At 42.9% G+C, this 11,567-nt stretch overlaps 1 long non-coding RNA gene across 2 annotated transcripts; it reads left to right on the forward strand.

The window, feature by feature from the left end:
• Positions 1–9,394: 9,394 nt before the first annotated feature.
• On the forward strand, positions 9,395–10,672 carry LOC309540224. 2 transcript variants are annotated; one of them, XR_014223141.1, is made up of 2 exons: positions 9,395–9,481; positions 10,422–10,672. It is a non-coding gene; the product is annotated as an uncharacterized lncRNA (long non-coding RNA). The 2 variants fall into 2 exon arrangements; XR_014223142.1 differs by having other exon boundaries at positions 9,399–9,481; positions 10,419–10,672.
• Positions 10,673–11,567: the final 895 nt, after the last annotated feature.

The following is an 11,567-nucleotide window of genomic DNA, read 5'->3' on the forward strand; positions in this document are numbered from 1 at the left end:
TGTTCCTGTGCAGAAGGTGGTCTCTGGAAGTGCTACCCAGCTCGCCTAGCCCAGTTGGGGCTGAAGTGGATGAGTCCAGTTGGTGGCACTGGCTCAAGGGCGATGCTGACAGAGGTCCCCTTACCTTTGTGTATGCCTACCAAGTGTGGTGAAGGCAGATATCAGGCGATGGTAGCAATTCCTGAATGTATGCAATAGTAGTTCGCCATGGCAGGATACCTTGAACCCGCTCAGGGATTTTCAGGTTCATGCTGGTGCTGCTGGATCTTTGCCCTTTGGTTTTTATTTCAAGGGCTGCTGGTGTGCAAAGCTATGGCCTCAAGCCTGGTGTGGTGAGGCAATCACGTGACATAACTTTTCTTGAGTTTTCCCCATTGTAGTAGCAGTTCACATGTGGCCCGAGGAGTTCAGTGACCATCAGATCTGCTTTTGGTCTGATAACCAGGTAGTGGTGAGCGTCTTGGCAAAACAGTCCTCATGCTGTAGCACAGTCTCTGCCCCTCCGCTCACGCTTTCGAGCTGCGCCACTTAAGGTTTAATATTGTGCTTTCTGCTCTCCAAATTACGCTGACACTATCCGATTTTCAGATGAAGCCTTCAGATCCTGGGCTCCAGACTCAGCTATTGCCAGACTTTTCCAGACCTGTGGCATTTTGACAACAATTAGTAATTTCAGAGAGCGGCAGCTTCCATTTCCCCTTCTGCTTTTACCTCTTATGGGAAGGCCTGGATGGATTTCTTAGCCTTAAGCTGGCAGTTCTCGGCCATTCAGAAGAATTGGCCCCCATCCTCTGAGCAGATCCTGCAGTATTTGGTCCACCTGCTGCAGATTGGGCATGCGGTTATAACTATCCGAATTCAGTCCGCTGCAATGTCTGTTACATTGAAGCTTTATTTTTCAGAGACCCTTGTATAAAGTTTGCAGTGCGCAGGGCCTTGGAAGGTTGGAATAGGCTCCAACCTCATAGGACAGTGGGCGGGAAGTCGGTCAATTTTTACCTATGCAGTATCTGCAACAAGTTAAAACTTGTCTGCGGGTTAAAGATCAAGGTGAGACTCCTTTCAGTAGTCCATTGCATTTTCGCACTGAGGGTTGGGGAAATGGTTGTTGGAGCCAGCACGGGGCTGAGAGTCTGGAGGCTTATTGCTTCAGGACTTTTCCTTATCCTTTGGAGCTTGTCATTAGAGTTGGTAACTCTAAACAGACTTAGTGGGCAGGAGTGCCACAATCAGGCTTCCCGCCACAGGTGAGGAGGGCCCTTGTCCGGTTATGGATAACAGAATATTTGGCTTTTATTCCCTGGGGGCTGGCCCGCTCCCAGTGCATGAAAATGGGTTCCCGTTAGCCCGGCATCAATGTGCTTACATCGTGCACCAGTTATTACAGCCTGCGGCTTGCTTACTGCTGAATACGCCTCATTCCTTACGATTAGGTGCTGCTCCAAAGGCTGCACACTGGGGGCCTGTCAGTAGACAGGATTGTGAATACGGGTCATTGGAAGTCTGACGCTGACAAGGGTTATATCAGGAAGTGTCACAATGATGTCTGTGCTGATGCTTGTCTGTTATTTCCTTTTTTCATAGGAGCAGCTGTGCACATTTGAGCCACAGCATTGTACACTAGGCTGGCAAGCATGTTGACGAGTTTGGACTGGGGCGCCATTTCAGTCTTCCTGCCCATGTGAACATATACTGGATGTCCAGATGGGGAATGCTTTGGGAGGAGATCCTTCCTTTGGTGCGGTCGAGTGTGACTGTGCAGGTCCTCCCGCAGTGCTGGTGGTACAGCTGGGCGAGAATGTCTGTTGTCTTCCTCCAGCATAAGTTTGCATTCCTGCATGCAAGAGGGCTTGGATTGAGTTGATGGCAGCTCTCCCTGGACTCAAAATAATTTAAGGCATTGGTTCAAGGTGGTTTGGAGGGGAGGTTGGAGCACCTGTCCCCTCCAATGCGCAAAGATGTTCCATTAAGGGAATCCAAGGATTCACCATGCTCTTGTCGACCCCTTTTGAGGGGTAGGGCCATGCAAGAGTCCCTGGGAGCATTTGGGGTGAGCTTGAGTCTGATCCTGGGTCATTGCTCCCCCATGCTGTTTACTGGAACTGACGATATGGTGGGGCCCAGTCGTCAGTGCTGCCCTGCTGAGGTCAGGTGCAGTTAGTTGGGAACCAATGCCTAGACAGATAATAGAATAAAATAAATAAAGTAAATAAAATAACAAATAAAATAAAATAGGTCCTTGCTTTAGGTGGTTCTGTAATATTGCACCCTCCTAATTTTCTTCAAGGCTATTGCCCTCTTTAGGGCAGATGGGGTGCATCTTTCCCCTATGGGGAACGACACCTGGCGGGATGCGATTGCCTTGGGATTTATTGGTCCCCCACAATGTTTGCTGGTACTGACGATATGGTGGGGCCCAGTCGTCAGTGCTGCCCTGCTGAGGTCAGGTGCAGCTAGTCGGGAACCAATGCCTGGACAAACGTACCACCAAGAAGGCCGGAAAGCATGTTAATAAGGTGGTGGAAATAAAATACAGGTCGTTGGAAATCGAATGCATTCAAAGATTATGTTTGTTAACATTATTGGTCTTACAATTTTTGCTTGTTTTATCTTATTATCAGGTTTAGCGGTGACCCGTGTTTGGATTGTGGGGCACAGTATCGTCCATTGGGCTGGCGTCGCAGCACGGCAATCTGGATTGGGTCCAGATCTCGGCCTTCCTCCACACATTCATTTGTCTTGGCTGTCCAGACGTGGGATGCGCTGGTCGGAGTTCCTGCCAAGTATCCGGAGGCAGTTGCTCCTGGAGGGGCCGCCAGCTGCTATTGTGGTGCAGCTTGGTGAGAACGACCTGGTGCCCATGGACTGTTTGTCACTACGTGCTGCAATTTTGGGTGACCTGGAGACGCTGCGTGCAATGGTGCCGACAGCGAAAATTTTTTGGTCAAAGCTTTTGCAACGCTGCGTTTGGAAGGGCAGTCATTGCCCGGCTGCCACTGAAGGGCCAGAAAACGCATCAATTCTGCTGTGGTTAAAAAAGTTTTGGAGCTGGGTGGCGATGCAATTTCCCACCCAGAGATTCTTTTTGAGAGGCCATCCTTTTCCCAAGCTGATGGCATGCACCTTTCCGCTTCAGGGAATGAGGCTTGGATTGGTGTGGTGGTGACCAAGCTGAGGTCTTGGTTGGGGCTGTGAGTGGTTTGGCGGTGAGCTGAGGGCTCCATGGCGGTTAGGCATTGGTTAAATTGGTGCTTGGAGGGGTAAGGTGCCTATCCCTCCAAATGATGCGAATGGGAATTCCGTTAAAGGAATCCAGGGGCTTGCCATCCTTTCGTCCTTGTCCGTGGAGCCGGACTTGGGCCGGGCAAGACCCCACCGGAACATGAGGGTGAGAGGTGTTGGACTGCATTTACCCAGCCTCATTTCTCCCCAATACTTGTTTCCCACGCTGGCTTCCGGTGGTGTCCGGAAGTGCCAGCTCTGTCCTTGGGGGGGCAAGGACAAATAGTCATAACCAATGCCTAAGCAACCACTCACATTTTCTGTATTTAAATAAAGTTGTGGCCAAAATTATGCCAAAAACCTTAAACAAAAATTAACGTGTGCTGTGTGAATTTTTGGGGGGTGGCACTGCGGAACTCAACACGCAAAGCGTGTTCTCACTAGCAGAGAGCACGTGTTGCGGTTGGGGAGCAGGCCACCATCATGACTAGGCAAATTTGGGAACCCAAGATAAAAAGGGTTAATTGGGTCGCTGGGGAATTTTGGGTGTTGCAAAATTGGAGGAGGGGTTTAGAGTCTATAAATTGAGGAGCTAGACTAGGAGACTTCCTCTTGGCCGTTTTGCATCGGATCACCCGCCCCCCCTCCCTTTTATAGGGTGGTTCTTGGGTTCATTTGACCTTGCTATGCCTGTCATGGGGTCGTTCGCCTTTGAGCGGGGGCCTGGTAGGAATTTTGCCATTTGGCTGATTGGCTCTTGCCACTTGGTTTTTGCCTACTGCGTAGCAAATCGTCACAACTTGTAAGGTTGGCGGTTAGGCATTGGTTAAATTGGTGCTTGGAGGGGTAAGGTGCCTATCCCTCCAAATGATGCGAATGGGAATTCCGTTAAAGGAATCCAGGGGCTTGCCATCCTTTCGTCCTTGTCCGTGGAGCCGGACTTAGGCCGGGCAAGACCCCACCGGAACATGAGGGTGAGAGGTGTTGGACTGCATTTACCCAGCCTCATTTCTCCCCAATACTTGTTTCCCACGCTGGCTTCCGGTGGTGTCCGGAAGTGCCAGCTCTGTCCTTGGGGGGGCAAGGACAAATAGTCATAACCAATGCCTAAGCAACCACTCACATTTTCTGTATTTAAATAAAGTTGTGGCCAAAATTATGCCAAAAACCTTAAACAAAAATTAACGTGTGCTGTGTGAATTTTTTGGGGGTGGCACTGCGGAACTCAACACGCAAAAAGTAATACTTGGAAAAAAATAGCATTTTAACCTAAGAAAAGGAGCATAAGAGTTACTTTTAACTTTGTCCATGTGGTGAAATTTCATCAGATGAACACTGCAGCCGTCTGATAATCCATAGAGGCTCAGACACCACCGACAGAAGTTGGCACATTTTTATTGGAGAACACTACAACGTAATCCCAGTCATCACATTTCTTTTCTAGACACATCTCATTTGTTCACCACCTAGTAAATGTTTAGATTCTCAAACCAAAGAGAACAACCACAACGCTGTAAAAACTGCAACCTGTTTTTGTGCACTTGAAAAATAACTTTTCGACATTTTGTTACATTTCCAGATTGCTGGAGCTTACATTATGTTATATTGCAGCATGTGGCACACCAAAGTCTCATGGCATAGCTAAACAAGATGTTAGAGAATGTGGTGCAAAATGCTTTCAGTTTTAGGGAAGGGAGCATATGTTCAAATGGCTGTGCAATTTGTATCCATTGACTGTGTAGTAAAACAATTTAGACTGGAGGAAATACTAGGATTAACCTGCAAGATAGTGTGTGGAATTGGCCATATCCCTAGGATTTCAAAGGTCCCAAAGGGTTTCATGAATTTTGGAAGGACAGCACAGTAGCCATTTAAAGAAGTTATTAACTTAATGACTTAAACCTGCAAAATATGAGAAATGCTAGGATTGTGCTGAATGCCCATGGCTTTTTGGTACAAATTGTTGGGCTGGTTCAGAAGACCTGAGTGTTCCATGAACCCTTTGCTCATCTTGTTTTTTTACCTGCTCATTGGGCCTTGTGCCTGAAGCAAGCTCCCCATAGAGCAAGTCCTTGGGGATCCTACCATCTTCCATTCTGTGGACATGACCAAGTCAGCATAGATGTCATTGAGACAGGAGTGCAAACATGCTGGGAACATGGGCTTGGAAGAGCACATCTTTGTTTGAGAGTGCAGAGCATACCGTATGAGAAACAGACCTTTCGTTTACATCTCTAAATAAAGTAGCATCCACACAATGCACGCCCTGTGTGTAGGGAAATGGGCTGATCTGCTAAGAGGGAGCCAACCCAAAATGGGCAGGGTTGCACCATCCTGAAGGAATCAAGTTCATAGCTTGAGCATCTTCCTAGACTTGTTGCTGTCTGTGAAAGCATAGGTGGCAACTTCAGTTTATATGACAGCTTTTATCTGGCTGTTTGGATATCTGAATCTTTGTTGTGTATAGCTAGATTTGTGTACTAATTCATCATGTTTGGATAAGTGAGCTTTTGTATAACAAGCATTTGGATAGTGGGACCTGTGTGTATAGTAATCCTATCTAATATAGCTGAACTGTTTGAACTGTGTGTCTGGGCCCAACACAAATGCTAGTTTTGACCTGATAGAGATGTGGTTGATTCTTTCAATTTAGATCTTTATTTTTAAACAACAACAACAACAACAAAACAACAACAACAACTTAACTGTTTTCCTTAGATTTTAATGGAAAGGTTTTATTGTATCAAATGTTCCTGCGCTGTATGTTGATGTGTTATTGAACTTTATTACTTGGTTGTTTTATTGTGAGTTTTAATGAATTGTTGTAGTTTCAGAAAAAAGAATTGCATATTGTGGTTATTGTCGTAAGACTCTATGTGGAGCCCAGAGTCAGGAAAGGTAGCTTAGAAACACCAAAAATAAAGAAATAAATTCAACAAATACTTTATTACAAGACAAAAATCCAAAGCCTAGATGTATCCATGGGGAAGCATTCCAACTGATTACTAAGATGTGAGTCAGTTTCAGAACAAATCCAGCTGCAAATTTACTTTATTCTTAGAAAATATATATTTAACTGAATTACCTTCCATTCCTAGCTATACACCATGAGCTCAGTTTGTTAATGTTTATCATCCCTGAAGTCCTCCCTCCAAAAAAAATTGAAAGTTTTTTATAGCTGCATGATGCCCCCCAAACACTCATCTGCTGCTGTGCATAGTCCCTCTAGCCACTGAAATGCCCCAAATCAATGTGCTTAATTCTATTTATTTCTTCACTGGGGAAACAGTTTCTACGGTTGGACATCACTGGAAAGTGTATTACACAAATGTATGTCTCTCCTCAATTTCATCCTATTAGCTTCCATCTATTCTCTGATTTATGGCTACTTCGGTATATAAATGAAATTGTTGTGAAAATACTTGTACATGTTAAACTGCGTCCTGTCATCCATCACTGCTGCAAGAGAAGAGCTATAAATACCTCTTTTGTTAGATGCCACCCAGAAATGCTGCTTATCTGTGTAAAAATAAACTCAGCAAGCAGCTGTAATTTCTTTCACTGCACTGCATCGAACACAAATGCTCACTTGACCCTTCACAACAGGTAACTTTAAAATGGCATAAAATTCAATGTAGCGAGAAGCCAAACAAGTACAATGGTGAAAGCAAATGACCTGCTAAACATAGTGGCATCCAATGCTTTGGGGCAGACGGGAGATCATTGGCCAGATATGTGCAGAGATGCTCACTTCTTGTTGCTTGCTATACCTGAGTTGTTGTCAAAGAAATTTCCAGCATTGTCAGTTTTCATCCAGTAGTGAGAGGGCATGTGTTGTCCTCAGGTGTATCTGTCCACTGATGTGCTAGAGGACTAAATATTTTATGATACCGTATAGACAGGATTATACTTCATGTACTAGGACTATGAAGCTTGTTATTTTCCTAAAGTTACTCAACTTACCATTTGCCCTTCCACCAATTCCCATTTCAAGTAAACACCTGAAGGCCTATGTAAGTGCACTGGTTTGTAACACAAGAAAAGCTTATAATCACGCATTTACAAATAAATTCGTTGCAGGGAGGGGAGACTTCAACAAATTCTCCTAGCTAGCTTCAAGCACATGTTGAGTATGTGATCCTATGACACGTCAAAGATATTCAATATCTAAGCAATTTCTTTCTTTGCTGTCTTGGTATGTCTAATACAGGGCAGATCAGAAGTTCTGTGATGTTCATCTTGTAGCTCAGTTGGCAGAGAATGCTCTTAATCTTAGGGTTGTGGGTTCGAGCCCCATGTTGGGCAAAATATTCCTGCGTTGCAGGAAGCAGATGACTCTTGTGGTCCATTCCAACTCTACAGTTCCATGATTCACTGGTTATTTTTATAGCTTGAAGAATCCAGGGTGAAATGTAACAAAATTTTATATGTATGGAGTCCACTCTAGAAGCTTTGCCCTATGAACAACTTTTATTCTTCAATTCATTATTTACAACGGAGAACAACATTTACCATGGCAAATCTGCAAGTCTCCAAAAATAATAAAAATCATCTCATGGCACAGACATTTCTGACACTTACTTCTAGACAGGCTGCAATATTCAGAGTTCTTGTTCTGTGCATTGTTTATTTTTTTAGCCACTTGATAAGACAGAAGAGGCAGACAGGCTCTTTGATCACTGCAGCCTTCCAGCTGGGCAGGAAACATTTAATCAGCTCCTTCTACCGTAGCAGCATGTAGCCAGTTGGGGAGTGGCAAGCCAGGTTTTCCTCCATACAGCCCTAATTTAAAGTATCAGAGTAGTCTTTCAAGCACTTTCAATCCCTACAGAATATACCAACACTTCACTTGACTTTTAACTGTGAGCTTCTGGAAAAGATCCCCAAAGTCCTGGTTATGCCTAAGTGGAAATATGCACTGCTTTAACCTGGCTATCCCCTAAATCCAGAGTCCTGTGCTAACCTGTGATCTTCAAAATGCTGTTGGACTAAATCTTCCATCATCCCCGACCATTGGCCATGCTGCTTGCAGTTGATGGCATTCAGAACCCAAAACACCTGGAGGATAAATGGTTAGCTATCTCTGCTAAGTAAATACTCCAGATTAGAACAAGTACGAAGCACTTTGCACTTATTATGTTTATTTTTTTTGTTTACTACCAGCTGTGCACCAGCTAGAATCAGGATGGGTTACAAAACTAAAAAGGGTAAAACAGATTACAAATATAGGTTGGGCCCTGAAAACACACATCTCAGGTGTCAAAAACACCTTAGACTTTGCACAGTAAATTTGTAAAACTACTCATTTGTCTTCCAAAAGATCTTCACAACAATGACGAATGAAATAGCCTGTGACTCAAAATAAGCAGCAGAAGTTATATTTGAGATCCCATTCCCCTATTTGCCTTCGTATGTATACTGCCTCTCAATCACTCTCATTCCAAGGTACATTTAAGACAGTTTTTGCACTTTGCATTTGATGGGAATACTTAATGCTAGCAGGATATCCTAGAACTGCTAACTTGAAAGAGTTAGCACGTTCAGGCATAGTTCAGAAGAGCTTCAGTTCAGTAGTATTAAGGGGCACCCATCAACCACCCCAAAATCCAAAATTCTATTGCTCAAAATAAATTTTATGAGGAGATAACGAAAGGGTGGATGGCATTATTGCAACTATGGCCTGAAAGCTACATTCCCTTTTAGACAACCTTACAGAGGTCACATACCAGTGGTGGACAGGGCCACAAGCACAGGTGAGCAGAGCAATAAATGTGAACGTTAACTTTTGCATAGTAGGTTAGCTTCTATATATGGCCCACATTCTTTCACTTTCCTCTCTGTCCTCCATGTAGGCAATTAAGAAGCAGTTTCAGAGTTCAAGGACACATTCCAGCCAGGCAAAATGAGGAGGGTGCAAAATAGAGCTGGTGAGAGATGTGATTCAGGAGGGTGCATGGTTTGGGTAAAGCCCAGAGGGTCAGGTGGAGAAGTTCTGTTCTACTGTTTGAAGCAAAGGAGACTGTGTATCTCTAGGCACCATAAAGAACACTAGAAAACTAATACCTTAATCCCTTGATTCAGATACTTCACTGTAACCATACAAGGATGTGAAGCCCTAATTAGGGGCAATACCTGAGACCAAGTGCAGAAGATGAATAGAATAGAATAGAACAGAACAAACACTCTAGTTTGTTTTATCCTGGGACAAATGAAAAGTACCTGGCCATTCAACTTTTTTCCCCAGTGGAAAAATACAAAGGTAAGAAAATAGCAAACCACATATTTCAGAATCTAATATTTTAGATTCTATCTACTTCACAAAAAAATGAAATTTTCCTGAGTCTGTATAGTGATTCTCTAAGCAAAACTCTCAAAGAATGAGAAAGTAAAGTTTAAAGTGCAGTTCAAAGAAATTATCACATATAATTGGTGGTTCAATGCTACATATGAGTTACACTTTGTAATACTTCCTTTGTCTTGGATTTCTGTTATCCTTACATCTCTAAATTTCACATAAAGAGCAATGTGAAAATGTCACTTACTTAAAAGCATCGTTTTATTATAAGTGCATCTTCTATTGTGAACCATACTTTTATTCCAACACTTTTCTTCCTTAATTTGTATAGAAAACTACCATTGTGAGAAATGTTGTCCTGTTTTAGCTCACCCATCCCACACATTCTTGGTTTTGAAGGTTCACTTAAGATGTTCTACAACACAGTCACTAGATGCGGTAGCAAGAGAAAATGTGAGGCTGAATCAGGCAGAAACTGCCTAGGGAGGACTGGCACTGCTGTGGAGGTTGTAAGCAGTTAGTTTTTCGGTGTCAAGACACCAACCTAGGCTCTGACTAGGAGGGGCCATCAAATTAGCAATATTAGATGCAGAGGAGCTGGAAACTGTCACCAATAACTCAAAGAAGTCCTTTAGGTAGACTCTGTTGGAATGAAGTGGTTGTCCCTTGTCATCGCTGGGACATAGCTTTACAGGGATTTGAGATCTCATAGGACACAAGGCACCAATAACTGGAGAAAAACTCAAAACCACCTGGTTCCCTAGTGTGGTATTGTGTAGTGTTACAGAGTACAAAACACAATGCCTTTTAAAAAAATGTTTTTGAAGAGAAGTGCATTTCAAAATCTGATCAATATTTTTTGAGCTCCCTTGATGTTTCCCCCGCCCCTTTTCTCTCTCAGCAGGAATGTGGACATGGGTCAGGTTCAAAACCAACATTCTGGATATGACCTAAGTTCAAAGGCGATATTTTAACAGCAGAATTGCAATAGCTAACAGAGACACGTTCTCATATGATGATTCAAAGGTACAGAACCTGACCCTCAATTCATGCTCTACAAATCCTCCATGCCCAACTTTAATCAACAAGCCTTTCTCGGTTCTTTCTCAGTTGTACATGCTGCTATTTTTATTTGAAAGAAACACATGCACATTTTACAGTTTCAGTCTCTCCATTATTTATCGTGTCTGTATTTATCTGCATGTTGTGTGCTATAGACTTCACCCCTAAATACATCATTTTAAAAGACAATTCTGTCATAATGACTATTTCATTATGTGTAATTCATCAATGTTTATAGTTATATTAAGCTATGAGAAAAGGTTTACTGGCTTTTTATCTTCATTATTGGCAGTAATAAGCTCTCACTTTACTGGAGAATGGAACAAAATATGGGATGAACAATGAGTGTATCTGCTAAAATATAATTCTTATTTGTTGTTTCTCTAATATTACTTTCCCAAACTACAAACAACATCAGTCACTGAAGACAAACTGCTGTGCAGTGATGGAAAATGTATGCTTGCCTTACAGTCATGTTTTTCTTCTCTTGCAAGATATCATTCATAATGGAAATTGTAAATCTTAACTACTGGTTTCAGAAAGTATGTCAAGAAACAAGTTCATGTTTTATGTCACGAGAAAAAGATTTGTGTAGTAAAAGAATTAAAGTAAGTGAAATATATATTATGCAGAGAACAAACGATATAGCAAAAGTAATGACCAGCTCACAGCTCAGGAACCATCGTGTGGCCCTTGAACTCTTCAAAATGTGGTTCTTAAGCAATACATGAAATGAATAGATGCAATATATCTTGTGGACATTGAGTTAGAGGCACAGTAGAATCATATTCCACTGATCTCCAGGGCATACATTATGAGAGAGGATCATTCATGTCATTCCCCCCCACCCTACATCAAGATAATTTCTGTGTAGGAAGAGCTGTGTGCAACATCATGTCTGTCATGCAGGGAACAAATTGTACCATTTGCAGAAAATAGATGGATTGGAAAGTTGGCTTCCACCATATTTATTGCATATACTCTCATA

This window comes from Podarcis vaucheri (genome assembly GCF_965113315.1).
Source record: "Podarcis vaucheri genome assembly, chromosome: 9".
NCBI lineage: Eukaryota > Metazoa > Chordata > Lepidosauria > Squamata > Lacertidae > Podarcis > Podarcis vaucheri.